The sequence below is a fragment of the Ranitomeya variabilis genome, chromosome 4 (genome assembly GCF_051348905.1).
Source record: "Ranitomeya variabilis isolate aRanVar5 chromosome 4, aRanVar5.hap1, whole genome shotgun sequence".
NCBI lineage: Eukaryota > Metazoa > Chordata > Amphibia > Anura > Dendrobatidae > Ranitomeya > Ranitomeya variabilis.
The window spans coordinates 89051440-89073391 of NC_135235.1; the positions used below are offsets into that span (position 1 = coordinate 89051440).

Here is a 21952-nt window from a genome sequence, read left to right on the forward strand (position 1 = left end):
ATATCTATCTATTATATATCATCTATCTATTATCAATCTATCATCTATTATCTATCTATCTATCTATCTATCTATCTATCTATCTATCTATCTATCATCTATCTATCCATCTATCTATCTAGCTAGCTAGCTATCTATTATGTAGCTAGCTAGCTATTATCTAGCTAGCTATCTATTATCTACAGTATCTAGCTATCTATTATCTATCTAGCTAGCTATTATATATTATCTATCTATCTATTATCCATCTATCTATCTATTATATACTGTATCTATCTATCTCATATCTATCTATTATCTATAATCTATCTATCATCTATCTATCAATATATCTATCTTTCATCTATCTATCTATCTATCTATCTATCTATCTATCTATCTATCATCTATCTATCAATATATCTATCTTTCATCTATCTATCTATCTATCTATCTATCTATCTATCTATCTATCTAGTATCTATCTATCTATCTATCTATCTAGTATCTATCTATCTATCTATCTATCTATCTATCTATCTATCATCTATCTAGTATCTATCTATCTATCTATCTATCTATCTATCTATCTATCTATCTATCTATCTATCTATCTATCTATCTATCATCTATCTATCATATATCTATCTATTATCTATCTATCTATCTATCTATCTATCTATCTATCTATCTATCTATCTATCTATCTATCTATCTTTGTTTTGTGTGTGTAAACATTATATTTCAACATGGTATGTGATGATATTATGGTATTCAATTGAGTATGTAAATTAAGAGGTTAGACAAGCAATAACATCACAATTCTTTTTTTGTTGTTAAATAATAGATCTTTATTTACCGTAGCTTGCAAAAACGAATACAAATCCGCATGAAAATCCGCATCAAAAGCGCATCAAATCCGTAAAATTCCTCAGGCAAGTCTGCAACGTGAGCACATACCCTAATATACAACCTCAATTCCAAAAAGTTTAGAAGCTGTTTTTTTGTGTGTTTTTGAAATATAAAGAAAACAAACACCTATACAGTGGCATGTAAAAGTTTGGGCACCCCTGGTCAAAATTACCGTTATTGTGAACAATTAAGCAAGTCGAAGATAAAATAATCTCTAAAAGGGCTAAAGTTAAAGACGAAACCTTTCTTTGTATTTTAGGTACATATATATATGAATATAAATATATATATATATAGTCATTTTTTTAAATTATAAATAATTTGGGGTTGTAGAATTTGTTTTTATATAAAGTAAATAAAACAGACATAGACTCAAAAATTAAGCAGGAACTAATCCCCCTCAGTAATCCCCCCACACACATTTTATCTGTATTTTGCTCTCATATTATAATAAGAAAACAACAAAATGCACCTCCTGTTTTTACATCTTGTTACATTATCTGAGATTCCCATGCATTTCGCGTTACTCTCATTACTATTAATATTTTTAATTCAGTTGTTTTTCTTATTGTTAAAACAATTCTCTGCACAGGAGGAATTCAATATAACAATTTGTATTGTGCTGCAAGAAATATTATTGCTATTAAATGAGAATTTTAAACGTGTCACATTCTAGCGGCTTTTCTTTAGCGACAAATTTTCCCAAGGGCCTAAAGCGGCCTCTCCATCAAATCATACAATATTATTTTCTGTTACATGCATTGATTCTGCAAGAAAATCTCTTTGTTTTTTAATACAACTAAAAATGTAATAACATTTGTTAACTTCTTGAAGTCAGGGGGATAATACCTGGGGATTTCAGCCTAGTGATATAACAGAATCAGGAAAGCGATGGATTTATAATGTGCTAATTGTATAATTTTATGGTGGTGGATGAAATTGATCGGTTTTCTTTCTTTTGTGAAGCGTTGGTTTTGGGGTTTTACAATCAATTGTAATATCTAATTTACTTCACAAGAAAACCTTTACAGATAGAGTTTGTCTACGTAGCAAAGCAGATTTGAGCCACGCAGTAATTATTAAATTGAACCCTGCCCACATTTTCTTTCTTACGTTCAAGTGTGTTTTACACATCTGTGTTTCACGGTCTGAGCACTAACTGTGCTGCGCTCATAAACATATATGAGTTGTTGGGCTTGGGATGGAAGACCTGTGGCTGGTTTGGACATCACAGTCCTTAGTTTTGCTACTTGGGACAAAAATATCTGGGTCCAGATTCATCAAGACAGCTGAGAAAATTGGGGAGTGGTGGAGTAAAACGCTCCTGATTCATGAAGAGGTGCAAGCCTCTTTGTGAATCTGGATTGTCTGACTAGTGACATGCAACTCCTTGTGCCATGCTGCAAATCTCACTTCAGTCAGCGAGATTTCTGGTGTACAGAACTCCAGTCCACAGCTGAATTAGAAAAACTTTGACATTATGCCCCCGCCAAGCCCCTGACCCACTCCACATACGCCAATTTCAGTGGAGCTGGTAGAACATGGCAAAAAAATGCCAAAAGTCACAACACTTAGCCACATCTGTGAGTAGCGCCAAAAGTTTGCAACTTTTCAAAGTTTTTCTCCACTTTTCTTAACGCAAAAGCTTTAATAAAGCTAAGTCCTGCTGGAGAATAAAATTTCCATCGCCAAAAAGCTTGTCGGCAGAGGGAAGCATGAAGTGCTCTAAAATTTCCTGATAGACGGCTGCATTGACTTTGGTCTTGATAAAACACAGTGGACCTACACCAGCAGATGACATGGCTCCCCACACCATCACTGATTGTGGAAACTTCACACTAGACCTCAAGCAGCTTGGATTGTGGCCTCTCCACTCTTCCTCCAGACTCTGGGTCCTTGATTTCCAAATGAAATGCAAAATTTACTTTCATCTGAAATCAACACATTGGACCACTGAGCAACAGTCCAGTTCTTTTTCTCCTTGGCCCAGGTAAGATGCCTCTGGCGTTGTCTATTGGTCATGATTGGCTTGACACAAGGAATGTGACACTTGTAGCCCATGTCCTGGATACATCTGTGTGTGGTGACTCTTGAAGCAATGACTCCAGCAGCAGTCCACTCCTTCTGAATCTCCCCCAAATTTTTGAATGGCCTTTTCTTAACAATCCTTTCAAGGCTGCAGTTATCCCAGTTGCTTGTGCACCTTTTTCTACCACACTTTTTCCTTCCATTCAACCCTCCATTGATATGCTTGGATACAGCACTCTGTGCACATCCAGCTTCTTTAGCAATCACCTTTTGTGGCTTACCCTCCTTGTGGAGTGTGTCAATGACTGCCTTCTGGACATCTGTCAAGTCAGCAGTCTTCCCCATGATTGTGGAGCCTACTAAAACAGACTAAGTTACCTTTTTAAGCGCTTAGGAAGCCTGTGCAGGTGTTTTCTGTTAATTATTCTAATTTACTGAGATAATGACTTTTAGGTTTTCATTGGCTGTAAGCCATAATCATCAACATTAACAGAAATAAAACATAAAATAGATCACTCTGTTTGTAATGACTCTATACAGTATATGAGTCTCACTTTTTAAATTGAATAACTGAAGGAACTGAAATAAATTAACTTTTTGATGATATTCTTATTCCGTGAGAAGTACCTACATCTAGCTATATCTATCTATCTACCTGCCTGCCTGTCTGTCTCTCTATCTATCTATGCAAAAAGTATGGTAGTTTATTGACCTAATGTGATGGTGACGTTTTGTTCCAAGTGAGGAAGTTTATCAAGCAGTAAAGTTCCTCACTTGGAACAAAACATTGCCTTCACATTGGGTCAATAAACTACTCACATTTTTACCTTGACCTAGATATTATTAATGTTTGGAGTTACCTGGGAGGCTTTGCACCCACTATTCTTATTTTTGCTATTGCTTGTGCTGCGCTATTTTTCTGTTTTATGTCTCTCTATCTATCTATCTATCTATCTATCTATCTATCTATCTATCTATCTATCTATCTATCTAAATAGAAAAGACAGATAGCAGCACAAACTTGAGCAGATTTTGGGTGCAATACTTCCTGAATAATGCGGTTGTCCAACACAAAATATAAATGGAAAAAAATCAGGCAGCACTCCAGTTCAAGGAAAAAGTGTGGGCTTTAATCCAGCACCAAGTGGTGCAATGTTTTGACCTCACATCACGGTCTTTGTCAAGCACGGTGCTTGACAAAGTAAGTGACCTGAGGTCGAAACTTTGCACCACTTGGTGCTGGATTAAAGCCCACACTTTTTCCTTGAACTGGAGTGCTGCCTGATTTTTTTTCCATCTATCTATCTATCTATCTATCTATCTATCTATCTATCTATCTTTCTTTTGTAAACATTACTATGTGACATTATCAAATATATGGCCACAAATACATTTCGTATTGGGTTGTCTTTTTTAGTGTCAGAACATGTCAGCCTGTTATGATAATCTACTGGTAAGTACTGTATAAAGCCCATCAATCTCACGTACAGCTCGTATATCTGGGACCACTAGCAGATATTTAAAGATGCACCCACTACTGATTTCATGATTTCATTGGACGGCAGGACTGAAAACCTAAAAAGCAGCAGTATCATCTATACCAAGTGTCAAGTTGATGAGACAAGAGCTATTTGAATTAATGTACCATAAGATTATTATTATGTATACCCCTCCTCACATGTAAAGCGCCATGGAATAAATGGCGCTATAACAATAAATAATAACAATAATAATAATAATATGCATAAAACTTGATGTCCTAAGGGAACGGAGCATACTTCCTATGTCCAATATCTGTTAGAAGATGTTCAGTAAATCATGAAAAAGAAGATTTGACTGCTGGCTAAAAATAAAATGATAGATTATGAGATGTTACTTTTGAAGGGTTTGAGTAACAGCAGAATTTAATAGAAGATACATTAACAATTATTGGCAATGAACCATAAAGCAGTATAATATTTATACCCAATATTCCCAAAGATTACTCAACCACAAGTTTTGCAAGGTGCGCACCGCTCCCCTGCCTCCCAACTTCCTGCTTGTTAGGGATGGTTCGATTTTTAAGACTGACAATTCAGATGAGTAGTATGGTTGCATCGCTGATCCGGATCGTGCACCCTCCAATGCTGCAGTACCATTGGTAGAGCTCAGGGACACTACGGGGGGGCTCTACCGTGCACTCCAGAGGTCCAGACAGCTTTAAACCAGTGCTTAAAAGCTTTATTAAAAAAGAGCTTGTAAGTACTGCACACACCCGACTACCACCTTTTTCATAATTGATTAAATTCCTCTTTTGATCTCTCCCACATGTATCATGTTTACATTTTGATTCACGTTTTTTAAGTGAACTACTTTGGAATAAAACTGATATCTTTATATATACCTCTTTTGAGTTTTGTTTCTGGATACTTTGTGTCCTTTTGTAGGTTGTAAAAGGATAATATAAAGTTTTATGTGTAAAAAAATGATATAACTTGTATTTTATACTTTTAAACCCCTGATTAGTAATTGACAGCCTTCAGACCATTGTACACATTAGATGATTGTCAGCCAAACCAAATAATATCTATGGGTCTGGATGACCATATGATATGTATGTGACCCCGATTCCCCATTTCATGTCAATGGAGAGATTAATTGGGCAGTTGAAATGTCAATGGTCAATCCTTCTGTTTTAAGGGGAGATAAGCCACTGCCAAAAATGTCTGGCAGAAGCTTTATCATCTGGCCATGCTTATTTGCTAATGTGTACAGGGAAAACTGGAGAGATAGAGGTCTGGCAAATGAACTTTTGTCCGACAGCTATGCCATGTGTATAGCCAGCTTTACTTCCATAAATGTGCATACAGATATGTCTGTGATCACTTGTTAGAGATCATAAATAGGACCACTAGGCTGAAAAACGCAGAATGCACAGGGATTTAAAAGAAAAAAACATTCTGAATCTTTTCCCACAAAACTATATATCAATTTGCTCAGTAGTGATGAAATGTACTTCATCCCCATGGTCGGTATGTTATACAGGTAAGATAATTGAGGGAAGGAAAGCACCATAATAGTCTGAAGGCTCACCAGTAGATGTGATAATAGCCAATTACATATCCATGAATATGAGGAAGGGTGAGAAGGAGGACAGCAATAAGTGTCCGAGTCCTGAAAACTCATCATCTGATTATCCTGTCCAATATAAGGGCTCCATATTACAGGGCCACTTTCTAATTAGCCAAAAAAGCATAAAATATTGTGATGTTTGGCAAATAATAGTGAAAAAAAAACCAGAGAAAACAGCCTGTCAATCATCGCTGTGAGGAGCAGAGGGAGCCCTACTATCGAAAATACAGCAGACTCACAGTTATAATCCGGCTGCATTCTTTTATCAACATCATCAACCAAATAGTACAAAGGTTTTGTATGCCATTTTGGTTGATAAAAGAACAGACCTATGACTCCCAGTAATATTGAGCCTTATATTGGGCAGAATACTCACAGAGGAAGAAAGGATTTTTCCGCACCCTCCATACCCCAACTGTACTTAAAATGATGTCATAACAATTGCCTTTGTTTTAATTGTTCTTATGTAGACGATATAATTTTACACTGCCAAAGCTGGAGCCTTTCTATCCAAATGCACTTCCCCTCTACGTCTGGCAGAGACATGATCGCGTGCTTTGTCCCATGGAATTCAATGGGAATTTATTAAGGGAGAGCTGAACATTTTCCTACTTTTCCCCAGAATATTCAGATGACAATCTCCATTGTTTCCTTCCCCCAGTGCCCTGAGTGATGCTGGCAGTCACTGACCCAACTGCAGCCTCTGGTCAATTAGTAGAGATCCTACAATCTTGGTAACAGGTAAATCCAGCTGATCCATTCCGTTTCTATTTTAGCCCATTTTGCTTATTTGGAATGAATGAGAAATGTATTAAAAAATTGGGGTTTAATGTTTCGGGTCAGAAAGCGAAGCTCAAACTAAAAAAAAAGTCAGGAGTCCACATATCGTGGATTATCGCTGAACTGAATGTCTTCTCTTGGTGATAGCTTGATCAAATCTATGCCCATAAATGTCACTGTGCCACTTGTTCCATGACATTGTATCACAAGTGGTGCTATGGGGGTATTACATGCATGTGCTATGTCGCCAAGGTGATCTCTCCCTCTCTTACAGAAGTCATGAAATCCAAACTTTGGAATTCTTGTTGGGTGAAGTGATCCCTGAATTAGTTTCCTGTTAGTGTGAATGGACACCCAACACAACTGCCGCATCTACAGCCATTCGTAGTGCAATTGTCAGCCTGAATGTAGATTTATCGGCCACAGCTTTCCCATTGCTGCGTTCCAAGTGTCGCTCGCTGACTGGCAGCTTTGTGCCCATTTAGGAGATAAATTGCAATATAAAGTTAAAATACGCTCACTCATGCTGGCTATATTATGTATGGAAAAATACAATTTCTCTACATATTACACTGCTTTCAATAAGTTATCTACATTATTACTGTGCTATTGGTGTATTTTATCTGTGTCTCTGACTATGTCTAGATTTGTCTAGATGATATATTAGCCCCTTATCACACAATGACGTTCTTGTTCGTCAGTGTGTGGTGACGGTCTCAGAACTTAGAAGTGGCATATGTTACCCAGCAAGCATCTGTCTAACAGCAGCGGCCCAAGCTAAGCTCCATCCACACATACTATCAGTGGTTTATGTTACCTAGCAAGTATCTGTCTAACAGCAGCGGCTGGAGCTGAGCTCCCTCCACACATGCTAGAAGTGGCCTATGGTACCTAGCAAGCATCTGTCTAACAGCAGTGGCCGAAGCTGGGCTCCCTCCACACATGCTAGAAGTAGCCTATGGTACCTAGCAAGCATCTGTCAAACAGCAGTGGCCAAAGCTGAGCTCCCTCCACACATGCTAGAAGTGGCCTATGGTACCTAGCAAGTATCTGTCAAACAGCAGTGGCCAGAGCTGAGCTCCCTCCACACATGCTAGAAGTGGCCTATGGTACCTAGCAAGTATCTGTCAAACTGCAGTGGCCAGAGCTGAGCTCCTTCCACACATCCTAGAAGTGGCCTATGGTACCTAGCAAGTATCTTTCAAACTGCAGTGGCCAGAGCTGAGCTCCTTCCACACATGCTAGAAGTGGCCTATAGTACCTAGCAAGTATCTGTCAAACAGCAGCGGCCAGAGCTGAGCTCCCTCCACACATGCTAGAAGTGGCCTATGGTACATAGCAAGCACCTGTCAAACAGCAGTGGCCAAAGCTGAGCTCCCTCCACACATTCTAGAAGTGGCCTATGGTACCTAGCAAGTATCTGTCAAACAGCAGCGGCCAGAGCTGAGTTCCCTCCACACATGCTAGAAGTGGCCTATGGTACCTAGCAAGCATCTGTCAAACAGCAGCGGCCAGAGCTGAGCTCCCTCCACACATGCTAGAAGTGGCCTATGGTACCTAGCAAGTATCTGTCAAACAGCAGCGGCCAGAGCTGAGCTCCCTCCACACATGCTAGAAGTGGCCTATGGTACCTAGCAAGAATCTGTCAAACAGCAGCGGCCAGAGCTGAGCTCCCTCCACACATGCTAGAATTGGGCTATGGTACCTAGCAAGTATCTGTCAAACAGCAGTGGCCAGAGCTGAGCTCCCTCCACACATGCTAGAAGTGGCCTATGGTACCTAGTAAGCATCTGTCAAACAGCAGCGGCCAGAGCTGAGCTCCCTCCACACATGCTAGAAGTGGCCTATGGTACCTAGCAAGTATCTGTCAAACAGCAGCGGCCAGAGCTGAGCTCCCTCCACACATGCTAGAAGTGGCCTATGGTACCTAGCAAGCATCTGTCAAACAGCAGTGGCCAAAGCTGAGCTCCCTCCACACATGCTAGAAGTGGCCTATGGTACCTAGCAAGCATCTGTCAAACAGCAGCGGCCAGAGCTGAGCTCCCTCCACACATGCTAGAAGTGGCCTATGGTACCTATGGTACCTAGCAAGTATCTGTCAAACAGCAGCGGCCAGAGCTGAGCTCCCTCCACACATGCTAGAAGTGGCCTATGGTACCAAGCAAGAATCTGTCAAACAGCAGTGGCCAGAGCTGAGCTCCCTCCACACATGCTAGAAGTGGCCTATGGTACCTAGCAAGTATCTGTCAAACAGCAGTGGCCAGAGCTGAGCTCCCTCTACACATGCTAGAAGTGGCCTATGGTACCTAGCAAGTATCTTTCAAACAGCAGAGGCCAGAGCTGAGCTCCCTCCACACATGCTAGAAGTGGCCTATGGTACCTAGCAAGCATCTGTCTAACAGCAGTGGCCAGAGCTGAGCTCCCTCCATGCATGCTAGAAGTGGCCAATGTTACCTAGCAAGTATCTGTTAAACAGCAGAGGCCAGAGCTGAGCTCCCTCCACACATGATAGAAGTGGCGCCTATGGTACCTAGCAAGCATCTGTCAAACAGCAGCGGCCAGAGCTGAGCTCCCTCCACACATGCTAGAAGTGGCCTATGGTACCTAGCAAGTATCTGTCAAACAGCAGTGGCCAGAGCTGAGCTCCCTCCACACATGCTAGAAGTGGCCTATGGTACCTAGCAAGCATCTGTCAAACTGCAGTGGCCAGAGCTGAGCTCCTTCCACACATGCTAGAAGTGGCCTATGGTACCTAGCAAGTATCTGTCAAACAGCAGTGGCCAGAGCTGAGCTCCCTCCACACATGCTAGAAGTGGCCTATGGTACCTAGCAAGCATCTGTCAAACTGCAGTGGCCAGAGCTGAGCTCCTTCCACACATGCTAGAAGTGGCCTATGGTACCTAGCAAGTATCTTTCAAACTGCAGTGGCCAGAGCTGAGCTCCTTCCACACATGCTAGAAGTGGCCTATGGTACCTAGCAAGTATCTGTCAAACAGCAGCGGCCAGAGCTGAGCTCCCTCCACACATTCTAGAAGTGGCCTATGGTACCTAGCAAGTATCTGTCAAACAGCAGCGGCCAGAGCTGAGTTCCCTCCACACATGCTAGAAGTGACCTATGGTACCTAGCAAGCATCTGTCTAACAGCAGCGGCCGGAGTTGAGCTCCCTCCACACATACTAGAAGTGGCCAATGTTACCTAGCAAGTATTCTGTCTAACAGCAGCGGCTTAGGAAGCCTTTGCAGGTGTTTTTTGTTAATTATTCTAATTTACTGAGATAATGAGTTTTTGGTTTTCGTTGGCCATAAGCCATAATCATCAACATTAACAGAAATAAACACTTGAAATAGATCACTCTGTTTGTAATGACTCTATATAATATATGAGTTTAACTTTTTGCATTGAAGAACTAAAATAAATTAAGTTTTGGATGATATTCTAATATTGTGAGAAGCACTTATATACTGGAATTGGCAGTAAATGCCCAATAAGCCAATCACTAGGTGAGGAGGGTGGACATTTCCGACCACTGTATGTCAAGACGGAACAAAGTAGAATAGAGACCAGGAAACCATCAGAGCTGCACATGATTAGTGACGGAAATTATTACTTCTAATTTTTTTGGCCTTTTTAAAAATATCTGGACATCCCTTTTAACATGCACAGGTATGTTTGTATATAAGACAAAGTGTAGTTCTCCTTTAAAATTAATTTTCCAAACATTACGCTGCACTTACACAAATACTGCATTTCATATTTTTCGGATGTGCCACATTCTACTGATTCTACTGGGAATACATTTGGGCAGGACAACAGCCATTTCCTTAGCATACGTCAGGACCTTTGGGTCCTCACTTTTCCTGAAAAACTGCTCTTCGGGAAATGAAGTGAGCTACTTCAAGCTAAAATTTGGAATTGAAGTCATGTAAATGAGGCCCTTTTCAAGTCATTTCACCTTAGCAGCACAGCAGGTAGAATTATCTCAGTATTTGAATTATGAGTATTACATAAAGTGCTTTCCCTCCCCTGAGAGCAGATACCGGAGGAGGGATGTGGAGAAACATAACAGAGGCCAATTTCAGAGTAGTGCTTGCCAGAATTTATGCTTCTAGCTTACAGGCATTTCTAAAATGAGCTCTTCACACTACATCTGAATGTGATCACAAACAGTATCCAGAGCAAGCACACAATTATACCTGGAGCAATAACTGGGGAGATATATAGAACGCCCTGTAGCCCCCTCTTTCCGTATTATTTCTTGGCTTTTTATTATAGGAATACAGGAATAGTGCTCCATTTATCAGAATGGCACATGCAGTATATACAACTGGTGCAACTCGGAGCGTGGCTGGTATCTCTTCACCACATTACAGCTGTTATAGACAGCACCGGTGCGCTGGAGCAAACATTGGGCTATTCTATATTACCATGATGACCATCGAGACAAAAGGTTTCAGCTTCACTCCAGCACTGAGGGGTGAGAGTAGTGGCGTTGGAGTAGAAATGTAGCAACTCAAGCATAAAGATGGTGAATATTATCATATTTATTAATATCGCATAACTGATTTATCATATTTTTTGAACACTTACATTTTTCATATTTATATTTATAGGACTTTTGGAAAGTTTAGACACTAAATATTGTAATTAATATGTTTTGTTCTATCAATCTAAGGTCCTTGGTTGTAAGGCCACATTTCGAATATGGGATCCACTTTTGGGCCCCACATTTTAAAAAGGATTTTCAGAAGTTAAAGTCCGTTCAAAGGCGACAACAAGATTATTACAAGCGATGGAGGCCTCTCATATGATGAGAGGTTGGAAAAGTTGGGCTTGTTTAGCTTAGAAAGAAAGATGCCTCAAAGGGAAGCTCATTTATATGTATAAATACATGTGTATACTATACCATACTAAGGACCAAGGGGCAGGGGTGGAGGAAGAAAGGCAATTTCGGATGCTAAATAGGAAAGGGTTCTTTACAGTTTGAGCAGTCAGACTGTGGAATGCCGACCACAAGAGGTAGTAGTGGCAGACACTATAACAGCTTTTAAATAAAGGGCTGGATGCCTTTCTCAGCAGAAATGGCATTGTGGGATATAGGTAATTTAGTGACAAAGAACTACAGTATGTATGATACTGCAATAAATGTATTATTGTTTATTATACGAGTCATTTATGAAAGAGGTGAAGCAGGAAACAGAGGTGGAGTTTGGTAAAACGTGAAGTGAGTGTTACTGACCTGCTTCACTCCCCTATTCTCTGTCTAAGGACAGAGATTATATCGGACGAGCGTTATCAGTGGTTTTCACAGATAGCACTGGTACCCATGTTATTCTATAGAGCTGTGCTCATGTCCGAGTGTCAGATCAAAATCGGCAATGCAAGTCTATGGGTATTTGGAAAACATCACACCTCACTTAAATGACATCCTAGTGCAGTGCAATTTTCACAGACGGACATAACGGACAAGGTGGAGAAACTTTTTTTTTGTCACCACCTCCGAGAAAAACTGTTCCCACTTTGATCAAACTCTGATCAGGTCTCGTCAGCATAATTGGACCGTTTTTCTGGGATCGGGAGAACCTGTCATTTGGCCATTGACAATTGGACGTGACTGGGTCCTTGTAAAGGTCAATGCGCCGGTCTGCGAAGCGGATGGGTGCAAGAGCTGACTCCTATTTACACGTACTATTTTACTATGTAAATCAGACCGGACGAGCGAATTATATGAATGTAATAAACAAATAGCTTATGAAGTCACTTCCTCTGTTATCATTGTAGTAATAATCAAAGCTACATGATGAAGTGTCCAATTTAAAGGGAATCTGTCACCCCCAAAATCAAAGATGAGCTAAGCCCATCAGCATCAGGGGCTTACATACATCATTCTGGAATGCTGTAGATAAGCCCCGATGTATCCTGAAAGATAAGAAAAAGAGGTTAGATTATACTCACCCAGGGGCGGTCCCGCTGCGGTCCGGTCCGATGGGCGTCGCGGTCCAGTCTGATGGGCCTCCCATCTTCATAGGATGACGTCCTCTTCTTGTCTTCACACTGCGGCTCCGGCGCAGGCGTACTTTGTCTGCCATGTTGAGGGCAAAGCAAAGTACTGCAGTGCGCAGGTGCAGAGAAAGGTCAGAGGAGCCCGGCGCCTGCGCACTGCAGTACTTTTCTCTGCCCTCAATAGGGCAGACAAAGTACGCCTGCGCCGGAGCCGCAGCGTGAAGACAAGAAGAGGACGTCATCCTATGAAGATAGGAGGCCCTGGACCGGACCGCGACACCCATCAGACCGGACCGCCCCCCCCAGGTGAGTATAATCTAATCTCTTTTTCTCATCTTTCAGGATACATTGGGGGCTTATCTACAGCATTCCAGAATGTTGTAGATAAGCCCCTGATGCTGGAGGGTTTAGCTGATCTTCAATTTTGGGAGTGACAGGTTCCCTTTAATGTAAATCTATCACTTTAACAATATCATGACCCATGCGGGTCCTGATTCCTGAGGCTTCATGTCATTTATTGGAGGGCTATTGTGCATTTACATAAACATCAGCAAGCCATGAAATACCATTAGTCGGGCAGGGACTGACTCCATAAAAAGCACAGCAGCTGAACGTTAGCTTATGGGGATAACAGAGAACAGACTTCTCCCTATAATTTTGTCTTATGTAAAACCTGCTTTAAACCGGAGTTTGGACAGAAATTCCTGTGCCAACTTTCTAAAATGAGCAGCTTTTTAAAAATATAAATCCATTTCCCAGGTGCCCACTGATAACGCTTTATACTGCCATATTACCGTCGTACTGCTTATTTCGGGATTATGCTGAAGCATCTGGAAACTTAACTTTTTTCATAAAAACTTAACCTGATTTTCTGTTCTTCTTTCAAATTGCATTTTAGGAGTTGATGACTCTGGCAGCTCTTATTACAAGCAGTGACTTACGGGCAGTCGATTTCTGTTTAAACAACCATAAGATATTTTTTGTTTTGAAAAACTGTACGTGATTTATATTGGATATTAGGCATATAGAGAAAAGGTCTTTCTAAGCTGCAAGCAAAAACATAATATAAAAGAGTGCTCGCAGCAGACAGAAAACAATTTTAATTCAATGGCTTCATTCTTTTCAAGTCATCCGCAGATGTGATCCATGACATTTCTTAAAAGACAAAGCAGCAAATTTTCAAATAACTCTCAGTAAAAATTGCTCCAAGGGCTTCCTGATAATGTTGACTATTGTACAGTATGCTATAGTCAATTTTTTCCACAATTTGGAATTATCCATGCCTGTCATCATTGCCGTATAATTATAAATGATGCTCCACGTAGTAGCAGAATACCTTGATATTTTTGTTTGATCGATATAGGGATGGAATGACACATTGTTATTACATCTGTTCCATTGTAGATAAACATCTAAGGAATTTACCTAAGATTATATGACCTTTCCTTACCTTTGACTCCTCTTATTGTTGCTCTGATTCATTCTCACCTGGACTACTGCAATTTTCTAATAATCAGAGAAACTGGCTGTCATTGCAAGAATGCAAATCACATATTAGCTGGAAATTATAGTGCAACCTCTGGAACATTCATACAGAGCTGAATCCTAACAGTGTGTGTATTACACATTTTTATGATTCCTGTTGTTAAACTCTGCTAAATTGTATAACTAATGTGACAAACCCCTAGATTAGGCAATTATAAATTCCTGGAGATGCATATTGTAAAACACAATAATTAAATGAGAATTGTACTTTCCATAAATGAACAGTGCAAGTGAATAGAATATTATATATATAATATATATACAGTTTAAAGCAGAAGTTTACATGTTTTTCTCAATATCTGACATGACATCAGAATAAACCTTTCCTATTTTAGGTCAATTAGGATTACCATAATTGTAAATGTTTGCCAAATACCAGAATAATGAGAGAGAATGTTTTAAGGCATTTTATTACTTACTGCAAAGTCAAAAGTTTCCATACATTTCATTAGTATTTCGTACCACTGCCCTTAAACTGAATGACTTGGGTCAAACGTTTGGGATCTCCTTCCACAAGCTTCTCACAATAGTTGGTCGGAATTTGGGCCCATTCCTCCTGACAAAACTGATGTAACTGATCCAGGTTTGTAGGTCACCTTGCTCGCACCTGCCTTTTCAGCTTTGCCCATCAATTTTCAATAGGATTGAGATCAGGGCTTTTTTGATGGCCACTACAAAACATTGACTTTGTTATCATTATGCCACTTTATCACCATTTTGGCAGTATGCATCAATGTCCATTTGGAAGACACATGTCAATGTCCATTTGGAAGACACATTTCTGACCAAGCTTTAACTGCCTGGTTGATGTCTTAAGATGTTGCTTCAGTATTGCTACATAATCTTCTATTCTCATGATGCCACCTATTTTGTGAAGTGCACCAGTCCCTCCTGCAGAAAACAACCCCACAACATTATGCTGCTACCACCGTGTTTCACAGTTGGGATGGTGTTCTTAGGCTTTCAAGCTTCTCCCTCTTTACGCCAAACGTAACGATGGTCATTATGCCCAAAAAGTTCAGTTTTGGTTTCATCAGAGCATAGTCTCCAAAAATTAAGATCTTTGTTCCTGTGTGCATTTGCAAACATTAATCTGGCTTTTTTATGTTTCTTTTAGAGTAATGGCTTCTTCCTGGCAGAGAGGCCTTTCAACCCATGTTGAAACAATACTTTGTTCATTGTGGATATTGACACAATTTTACCAACTTCCGACATCATCCTCACAAGGTCTTTTGCTTTTGTCGCTGGGTTGATATGCACATGTCAGATCAAAGCACGTTCATCTCTGGAACACAGAGCCCATCTCCTTCCTGATTGGTATGAGCGGTATGATGGCTGGACATTCCATCTTGTTTGTACTTGTGTATAATTGTTTGTACAGATGAACAAGGCACTGTCACGTATCCTGAAATTGTACCCAAGGATGAGCCAAACTTCAGCAAGTCCACAATTCTCTTCCTGATATCTTGGCTGATTTATTTAGACTTTCCCATGATGCTACACAAAGAAGCATTGTGTTTCAGGTGTGCATTAAAATACATCCATAAGTGTGCCTCTAATTAACTCAGATGTTGCCAAAAAAGCAGAAGCTTTCAAACACATGACATCATCATATGGGCAGTCCAGAATTGCTTAAAGGCATAGTAATCTTAGTGAATGTAAACGTTTGACTTTGCAGTAAGTAGTAAAATGCAGGATACAAGTCATATATACAAATATTGCTGCTTATTCTGATAAGCTACTTGAAAGTACAGTTAACTTTTGAAAGGGTTGTCCAATACTATTAGATTTGTGGCTCATCCTTAGGATAGGTCATTAATACCAGATCATTGGAGGCTGTTCCTGGTGCTGGCATCAGCCAGATATGCTAAGTTGCACAGCAGAACAGCACAGCTCCACCAACTGTATACTATACAATACGATACAATACACTTTATTGATCCCGGGGGGAAATTACGGTATTACAGCAGCAATACAAACAGCAGTACATAAAATATTAGGACACAAATCTTGCACAGGTATACCAACATTACATAAAAAATAAATGTGGGTAGTTCAGGTATATAAGTCACTGTTAATTGACATTAGTACACCAGGCTACTGGCTGAAGCATGGAACTGCAAATCCACCCTTACTCATATGAATAGAGGCAGGTGGGCAGTACTTCACACCTGTAACTGGTAAGTAGCATCACAAATGATCACATCCGGCCAGCGCTGGCATCAGATACAACATATTGGTAGGACAGACCAAATATATGGTATTGATGATCTGTCCCAATGATAGGCCATCAGTATCAAAGTACTGGAAAACCCCTTTAAGTTTGACATACTATGTTTGTAAACTAGTATGCAAAAAAATGCCCAAGTGGCAATAGTCAGGAAGAAATAAAAAATAGCACCATATGATCCCATAAATAAACATTATACTGTATTATTAAAAAATATAACAACTATATATACCATAATGACTATCAGTGCTGATATAAGAGTGGTTAAACAGTACAATAATTATACACAGGGTTTAAATAATACTGCCACTTAGAACCTAACTAATAAGAAACATAATAATTGCTTAAAATATTCACTGAAACTTTCACCAAAAAAGTTGAGATTTAATTGTCAGTAAGCAAACAATATTATCTCTCAGATTCTAAAGGCCATAACATGAGTAGATCATTAGAATAATTTAATGTTACTTTTCTACAAAGCACACAAGTGTTTCTTTCCATAAACCCTATAATTATCAGCATCCTATAATTACAGGCACAGAAATCTGTACTGATGCTCTCGCGTGGCCTTTGTATGCTGCCACAAAGTGTCACTGACAATCCCAGATTCCTCCCAAAGGTGTGGATAAACGGTAATGACATTTCGGAGATGACAGCAGCGCTCTGCTCATATGTGTACATTCGCCCTGGAGATTTACAGCTTTTTTATTCAGGTGAAAATAGGACTTTTCCACTAAGCCCTTGACTAAATATAAATACTTATTTTTGAGAGCCGGTGTTATTTTAAGATGGTAAAATAGAAGTGGTGCAGCTTTCACTATGGGAAAAGAAAAATCAATATGACCTTAAAACTCTGAAAAGAAAGCATAGAATAACAAAGCAAAAGTCAAAATCTGGTTAAAAAAATGGGTTACAGGTGCATAACGTAAATTACTTTTAAAACGTAGATCTATCTTCAAAGCCATTTTTATTGTTTCATTGTCTGAAAAATAAAGCCCCTTTGGAAATACTCTCGAGCTACAAATTCCTTCTGTGTTATGTCTACAACTCATATGCACACCTCTATCTATTACAGTTGAGCAAAAATAAATTGCAGGAACTTGACCCAGTAACGATGTCGGATGTTAGAAAATACTGGACCAGAGGACTCCGAATCTTCTTCTACCCCAGCTCCTCCAGTGATTAGTAGGTCCAGTGTGACCCCAGTGTTTTGTTGGGATGCACGCATTCGCATGAAGTCAAGATTGTACTACTAATCAAAAGAGGCAACGAGGATGTAAGAGGTAACGGGAATTACACAGGGTTCTGCACTAGCAGCCACAGATTATCGATGTGGCTACTGAATCAGGGTTCTGTGGATCTCACCATTCTCGTCTAGACTACTGCAACTCTCTACTGTCTCCTTCTTACTAAACTTTCTACTCTTCAATCCATCTTGAATGTGGCAGCGACTGACAGATTTCTATACAGCTGCTACACTGATGACTCCATCTTGTGCCAGTCGTTGCACTGGTTATCCATCTGCTACAGGGGACAATATAAACTTATCACTCTCATTCACAAAGCTTTTTCACAGTTCTGCACCATTATACATCTCCTCCCTTATCTCTGTCTACCACTGTACTCGTGCTCTCTGTTCTGCAAATGATCTAAGACTAACATCCTCCATAATCTGAACCTTCCACTTCCGTCTCCCAGACTTCTCTCGTGATGCACCATTATTCTGGAATGCACTACTTGAGACAATCCAATTAATATCTAGCCCCCAAAATATTAAGCATGCTCTAGAAATACATGTCTTCAGACACTCCCATCACTTCACTAATCTAACTCTTCACTGTTCCTCCTTTATAAATTTTCCTCGGAATCTGGTCCTTCCTCTTCATCTGTGTCCACATTCTCTATGCACCCAATGGAACTTGGTAACTGTATAAATGCAGATACTGGCTGATGCATGGTTCATGAAGCTTTATTTGTAATGCCCTATTTATTATAATGATGGCTGGACCTTACACGACAAACACTTTTTACCTTTTGTATCCCCCTATTTCTTACAGATTTTAAGCTTGTAGGCAGGACCCTCGCTCCTCCTGCTACTATTGAATCATGTGTTATTTTGTAATGTCATTATTGCCTGCACAGTTCACACTTAAGGTACCTTCACACTGAGCAACTTTCCAACGAGAACGACAGCGATCCGTGACGTTGCAGCATCCTGGATAGCGATCTCGTTGTGTTTGACACGCAGCAGCGATCTGGATCCTGCTGTGATATCGCTGGTCGGAGCTAGAAGTCCAGAACTTAATTTCGTCGCTGATCACCCGCTGTCATCGCTGGATCGGCGTGTGTGACGCCAATCCAGCGATGTGTTCACTTGTAACCAGGGTAAACATCGGGTTACTAAGCGCAGGGCCGCGCTTAGTAACCTGATATTTACCCTGGTTACCATTGTAAAAGTAAAAAAAAAACCACTACATACTCACATTCTGATGTCTGTCACGTCCCCCGGCGTCCACAGGGTTAAAACTGCTTTCGGCAGGAGCGCTTGCTAATGCTGCGCTGCTGCCGAGAGCTTCCTGCACTGACTATGTCAGCGCCGGCCGTAAAGCAGAGCACAGCGGTGATGTCACCGCTGTGCTCTGCCGGCGCTGACACATTCAGTGCAGGGAAGCTCTCGGCAGCAGCGCAGAATTAGCAAGCGCTCCTGCCGAAAGCAGTTTTAACCCTGTGGACGCCGGGGGACGTGACAGACATCAGAATGCAAGTATGTAGAGTTTTTTTTTAAACTTTTACAATGGTAACCAGGGTAAATATCGGGTTACTAAGCGCGGCCCTGCACTTAGTAACCCGATGTTTACCCTGGTTGCCCGGGTGCTGCAGGGGGACTTCGGCATCGTTGAAGACAGTTTCAACGATGCCGAAGTCCTTCCCCTGATCGTTGGTCGCTGGAGAGAGCTGTCTGTGTGACAGCTCTCCAGCGACCACACAACGACTTACCAACGATCATGGCCAGGTCGTATCGCTGGTAGTGATCGTTGGTAAATCGTTTAGTGTAACGGTACCTTTAATTGCACAGCACTGAAGAAAATGTTGACACTATAGAAATATATTTTTTTGCTCAACTGTATCCATTGTAACAGACTACAAACAGACCCTATAAATTCTGAGCAGTCATACTCATTTTTTTACATCCCTTTCTAACACACTGAACAGTAAAGCGTACCAAGGTGCAATGCTCTTTATGAGGTAATTAGAATAACCATACACAAATGCTATAGAACGCCACTGCACACAACTTTATTATAGGGCAAATTTACCATACTCAGTGTATAGAACTTTTGCTATGGGGCCCTGTGATTTCTGTGTACGCCACTGATCATCAGTGCTCAGCCCCCTCATGCTATATATTGGTGGGGTCCTAGAGTCAAACCCTCATTATTTAATAAGTGACGGCAAAGTCTAGTGATAAACAATCGCATACTATCGTGGGAAATCCTATATAAATTAATCACTTAATTGTTCTTTTCATTTATCAGAGGCCCCCAATGCTTCAAAAACAGCCCCTGCTAGATAATACTGTGGACCAGCTATACTTGCTGTCAAACAGGATACTTTGTGCAGCGGGAAAGATGGCAAGCTGAGCAAGTACTGATAGAAACTGAGAAGATTATTGATAAAATCGACTGAGCAGCTGAAAATGCATGGAAAGATGCAAACAGGACATTATCAAGTCAATAGGAGCAGCGACCCTGTGGGCCATGTGAAAAATAAATATATAGAAAACGGGGTCCTGTTCATACATTAAAGCTACATCTGTATTATAATAGACCGACACTAAATACCTGCATGCCGGGATTCAGAGGATAAAACAAGGCAAATACATTGAAGTCCCTAACGAGCCCCCTAATCTCTATAGGTCACTGAATCACCAGTTCTGTAACTCATGTCTAACACACCGGTGTCTTGTGTGTGGCCTAGTCGTTGCGGCATGCGCTTGCGCTCACTCTCAGATCTGGTGTCAAAACACAGCGTTTATGGATCGTAACAGGAAAGTACCACCCAACCTGAATGCTATTGACCAGAAAGAGGAGTGATGACTACAAACAGTGCCAGTGATGTCATGCAGCCAACGATCAGCTCATCACGTCGCTGCTGACTGGCAACCACATAAATAGCATGAGATTATTTTGTTTTATTATTTTGCATCTTATTTTGATTTATTTTGTCTTCTATGTTTCATACAGCTCATTGCTATGAAGAAACAATTAAGATCCTTGATTTTATTTTCCTTTGGACACTTGAATATTTTTCTTCTGAGTCAGATATAAAGCAGATCAATTAAGCAGCCATAAAAAGAATCAATGCCCCCCAAAAACCCAGTTGCCATGCAGTCACACCCATCTCAGAGAGGGGAGTGATGTCTACAGACAGTACCAGTAATATCACATGGCCTTCAGTCACAAGATCAGCGACTATCTGACCTCGATAGCCCCATATCGTCAAACAGATAAATGGGAGATATCACGTATAACAAAGCCTACAAGTTACTCCCATAGAAAGCATTCTATTTTTAAATCAGTAAATCTTTATTTCAATAAATGTAAGACAAAAAAGACTCAATAAAAACAATTAAAAAGGAGATGAACTGCAGAATGTGAAGACTGGAATATAAGCAGAGTGCATGCATTTTCGCCATAATGTTCAACACATTATAAGATGGTTACATTGATCTATATGGAGAGAGGAGATGCACTGATATACACACTGAACTAATCGTTAATAGTAGAATATCATCACCTAATGGTGTTAGAAGGTAATAGTCCTCAATACAAAGAATACATATATGCACATATACAAATACTATATATTAGACAATCAGTAATTGTGTCCACGTCAGGTGAAGTGCCAACGCTCATAGGGTTAATAAAGTGCAAATGCATATCAGTGAGCTATCAATAAGAACATAGATAAGCTCTCAATAGGAACATAAAGGCATCGCCATGGCACAGGGCCAACAAACATTTCATTACAAGTAATGAATATTCAGATGTAATTACCAGCCTGGACCCTCTTATCTATCTGACCTTGCGTTAATAAGCGAACACCAAAAATGGGCCAATATATGTAAATGATAATCTTATCAGGCGGTCACCATTGCTCTAGATCGAGCACCAAGCCATATAGTAGCATGAACCACAGTAACATACCCTGAGTACAATAGCTGAATCACATGATCCTTATCATGTGAAGAGACGTATGTAGTCGTATATGTATATGTATATGTAGACGTATGTAGTCTCGAAAGCTTGCAATTTGTTACCACCTTTTCAGTTAGCCATTAAAAGGTATCATCCACTGAGGACTCT

General features: G+C 40.3%; 1 protein-coding gene and 1 long non-coding RNA gene across 7 annotated transcripts in view; one reads left to right on the plus strand and one right to left on the minus strand.

The window, feature by feature from the left end:
- LOC143769867 (uncharacterized) overlaps positions 1–20483 on the plus strand; it is a 39369-nt gene extending 18886 nt beyond the window's left edge. For both annotated transcript variants that reach the window (XR_013214498.1, XR_013214499.1), the window contains 4 exons: positions 6692–6771; positions 11084–11336; positions 17662–17869; positions 20123–20483. This is a non-coding gene — a long non-coding RNA (uncharacterized LOC143769867). The remainder of the gene's footprint in view (positions 1–6691; positions 6772–11083; positions 11337–17661; positions 17870–20122) is intronic.
- The window catches only part of PRKG1 (protein kinase cGMP-dependent 1), a 1588699-nt gene that overhangs the window by 175364 nt on the left and 1391383 nt on the right, over positions 1–21952 (minus strand). The gene's annotated exons all lie outside the window — the stretch shown is intronic.